We start from the raw sequence: 4980 nt of genomic DNA, 5'->3' as shown, positions 1-4980 counted from the left end.
CATAAACCCTTACATTACGCGGTGAACTTTACCAAAATGAAATATTTATTCACAGTTTATTACAAACTGTCTCATAACCATCTTTTTACTTCTATGCTGGACATTTTCCAAACAATGCACACAGAATGAAGGACATCACAGAGTACATTTTGAAGAAGACTTTACTAACAAACACTGGTACTCTTTATGAGACAAGAGCTGTCTAAATCATGCTACAACAATGGCAAGCCATTCGGACACACTGCTACCTAGCACTTGCTTCCCATCAGCTTGTATCGCCCACATTTCTTCAACCGCTGCTGCACATACCTATGATGGTACTGTCAAAATGTTTTGAGATTTGTTCTTTTCTTTGAGAACACAAATTTCTGTGATAAACAATGGGAAATCTTCCCCATAAATTATGTGTAATATATTTACCATGACCCAATGCCAACTGGTACAGACAGAGACACAAGTCTGATTCCTGTCCAAAGCAAAATACTACACTGCTTTCTCTTTATGTATGCAGCACCCTCTTTCCTCCTTTCATTAAATGAGACACCTGGGTTGACATGTAAATGATGGAAAATCATGACCGACTGATTAAAAAAACAAACAAAACAACAAAACCACAAACAAATATATTCAGTCTTCTTCTTTTCCCTAAGTGAGAGTCATTGAGGTGCCACACCCATTTATAAACTAAGGCTGAATTTGATATCAACATCATCATTTCCCCATGACTCAGCAGAATCTAAGCTTTGTTACTATAGTCCTCTTTTTCTAAAAGTGTTGGAGAAAGGAAAAGAACACAGTTCACAGCTTGCCCATCCTGCTGAAACATTCAGTAAGTGTTGTGCTTAAAATGAATAAACCCTTTCATCCAATCATCTGATCCAGATCACAGTGCAGGACATTCTAAGATAAATCTATGCAAAATTTGAAAGTTCTTCCAGTAAATGAAACAGGTCCCAAAAAAGTTAAATCAAAATTTAGAAGTTAATGCTTAAAAGAAAAAAAGGATCTTAAAAGTTCATTCTAATCAAATGTTGAGAAATAAAACTTAGATTCCTAGTCTTTTTTCTTCTTCTTGTTTGCTGTACTGAGGATTATAATGAAAAAATAATAAGTAAGGAGAAAAGAAACCAAAGAAGGGGGTCAAAAGCCAGCAAGACAGCAGCATGTCATCTGACATTCAAAAAGAATATCTCACGTTTTTTTTTCTTTTGCGTCATGACAAGAAGGAACTAAGTCTCTGATCCTCTTGTTTTGCTGATGAAAGGAAATCAATTCACATTAAAAAAAAAAAATATATATATATAGGGAGAGAGAGAGGGAGGGTATTAAAACATGGCAGTAATTAAAAATGAAATTAAGAAAGGAAATTTTCAGCTTAAAAAGATGTCAAAGCAGAAATTTGAAGAAATTTAGAAGAAAGAAAAAAAAAGAGTTTCAGTTAAAAACAGAAAAGTCAAAAATAGCTGTACTTTTTCAGCTAATCAGGGTATAGCCTCATTATGGGAGACAGTTAAAAAAACCCCAAAAACAAACAAAAAAAACCCCCACTAAGACGGTCCTTTTAGAGACAGTACACTAGAAAATGTGTTCAATAACTCCAATTTACTATACCACACTTGTTCAAAGTTTTGTTTAATTGTTGTAAAATGTGTTTGTGGGAAAAACGAGGCTATTTTTTCGTCTTTTTTTTCCTTTTCCCTTTTTGTCCTGAGTCTAAAATACAAAACAAAGCCCAGAGCCTGTCCTGATTCTGTTAGGATATGGTCAAGTCAGGTCACACCTAAACATTACAAACCTTGGAGCTAGACACAGAAAGATAGGACACCTAAACATTACAGACCTTGGAGCTACACAGTCACAGAAAGTTAGGACACCTAAACATTACAGACCTTGGAGCTAGTCACAGAAAGTTAGGACACCTAAACATTACAGACCTTGGAGCTAGACACAGAAAGTTAGGACACCTAAACATTACAGACCTTGGAGCTACACAGTCACAGAAAGTTAGGACACCTAAACATTACAGACCTTGGAGCTACACAGTCACAGAAAGTTAGGACATCTAAACATTACAGACCTTGGAGCTACACAGTCACAGAAAGTTAGGACACCTAAACATTACAGACCTTGGAGCTACACAGTCACAGAAAGTTAGGACACCTAAACACTACAGACCTTGGAGGGTAGGACACCTAAACACTACAGACCTTGGAGCTACAGTCACAGAAAGTTAGGACACCTAAACACTACAGACCTTGGAGCAAGTCACAGAAAGTTAGGATACCTAAACATTACAGACCTTGGAGCTACAGTCACAGAAAGTTAGGACACCTAAACACTACAGACCTTGGAGCTACACAGTCACAGAAAGTTAGGACACCTAAACATTACAGACCTTGGAGCTACACAGTCACAGAAAGTTAGGACACCTAAACATTACAGACCTTGGAGCTACACAGTCACAGAAAGTTAGGACACCTAAACACTACAGACCTTGGAGCTACAGTCACAGAAAGTTAGGACACCTAAACACTACAGACCTTGGAGCTACACAGTCACAGAAAGTTAGGACACCTAAACATTACAGACCTTGGAGCTACACAGTCACAGAAAGTTAGGACATCTAAACATTACAGACCTTGGAGCTACACAGTCACAGAAAGTTAGGACACCTAAACATTACAGACCTTGGAGCTACAGTCACAGAAAGCTAGGACACCTAAACATTACAGACCTTGGAGCTACAGTCACAGAAAGTTAGGACACCTAAACATTACAGACCTTGGAGCTACAGTCACAGAAAGTTAGGACACCTAAACATTACAGACCTTGGAGCTACAGTCACAGAAAGTTAGGACACCTAAACATTACAGACCTTGGAGCTACACAGTCACAGAAAGTTAGGACACCTAAACATTACAGACCTTGGAGCAAGTCACAGAAAGTTAGGACACCTAAACACTACAGACCTTGGAGCAAGTCACAGAAAGTTAGGATACCTAAACATTACAGACCTTGGAGCTACAGTCACAGAAAGTTAGGACACCTAAACACTACAGACCTTGGAGCTACACAGTCACAGAAAGTTAGGACACCTAAACATTACAGACCTTGGAGCTACACAGTCACAGAAAGTTAGGACACCTAAACATTACAGACCTTGGAGCTACACAGTCACAGAAAGTTAGGACACCTAAACATTACAGACCTTGGAGCTACAGTCACAGAAAGCTAGGACACCTAAACATTACAGACCTTGGAGCTACAGTCACAGAAAGTTAGGACACCTAAACATTACAGACCTTGGAGCTACAGTCACAGAAAGTTAGGACACCTAAACATTACAGACCTTGGAGCTACACAGTCACAGAAAGTTAGGACACCTAAACATTACAGACCTTGGAGCTACAGTCACAGAAAGTTAGGACACCTAAACATTACAGACCTTGGAGCTACAGTCACAGAAAGTTAGGACACCTAAACATTACAGACCTTGGAGCTACACAGTCACAGAAAGTTAAGGACCCTTCATTTCAGCTGGCTGTGTGAGTGTGTTATGTTTGCCTGTGTGTGCACACACCCATTTCTTGACAGCTAGGCCCACTGCAAAATGAGAGATGTGTAATCAATGGTTTCTCCGCAGCAATGGGATTTCGTTTACAACTTGGTCTTTTGTGAAGAACGACTCTCAAAGTAGGAAACTAGATTCCACTAGCTCTTAAGTCCTCCGCCTTCAGGGCTAGTTGTCCTTTGGGGACCATCCCAACGCTGACTGTTCTAAAGCCCTCCTGGCCAAGACAGTGGGGATGTAACTTGAGCTAGACACTTCTCCACTATAATCAAATGGTAGCCAAAATAGCAGTTGTCTCCTCTACTGTTCTGAAGGTAAAAGTCAGACAAGAATGACAATACTGCATGACAAGTCATACTGAATGCATGTATATCATGACATTCATTGGAAACACCACAAGCTCCCTGTCGGAGAGATCAGCGTTGATCAGCATTATTTTTAAGTGGTCCTCAACTTTCATTGAACCCTGTACTTCAGGGAAAGAAGGGACTGGACATGTCTTGATCTTTGTTCAGCCCTTCCATCACCTCAACACCACCGTCTGCAAGACCAATGCACAAAGCAAATGATGGCATCACTAGAAATTCCCCAAGAACGAATACACCAGTTATGTTCTGCTGAACAGCACCAACAGGTCACTTTGTCCTTCAGCCAATCTTCCTTTAATGTTTGTGTCCATTCTTCCATAAACAATGTTTGTGTCCATTCTTCCATAAACAATGTTTGTGTCCATTCTTCCATAAACAATGTTTGTGTCCATTCTTCCATAAACAATGTTTGTGTCCATTCTTCCATAAACAATCAAGCAGTTCTGCTCTCCTTCAACTTTTTCTTGTTGCTCTAAAACCAGTAATATATCTGGGGTAAAAATAAAAAAACAAACAAACAAAACAAAAAACCCAAATCTGATTCATAATTGATAAACACACATTCAATCACACGTAAAATGTCTGAAAAACATAAATCATTTTCACAAGGCAAGGCAGGGACGCCCGGTTTGACAGCCAAGTGGCAGACATCAGCACACACCGGTCACCAGGCAATGACAGCCATGTGGCAGAAATCAGCACACACCAGTCACCAGGCAATGACAGCCATGTGGCAGAAATCAGCACACACCGGTCACCAGGCGATGACAGCCATGTGGCAGAAATCAGCACACACCGGTCACAAGGCGATGACAGCCATGTGGCAGAAATCAGCACACACCGGTCACCAGGCGATGACAGCCATGTGGCAGAAATCAGCACACACCGGTCACCAGGCGATGACAGCCATGTGGCAGAAATCAGCACACACCGGTCACCAGGCGATGACACAACACAGGGGTGTGCTGCCCTCCACCACAGGGCTGGCTGAATGATATCACAGATGGAAGGTGGTGGGGGAGGAGAGAGGGTTTGTAGTCC

This window comes from Babylonia areolata, chromosome 18 (assembly GCF_041734735.1).
Source record: "Babylonia areolata isolate BAREFJ2019XMU chromosome 18, ASM4173473v1, whole genome shotgun sequence".
NCBI lineage: Eukaryota > Metazoa > Mollusca > Gastropoda > Neogastropoda > Buccinidae > Babylonia > Babylonia areolata.
The sequence above is the reverse complement of the archived record's forward strand: the minus strand, read 5'-3'. Positions refer to the sequence as shown.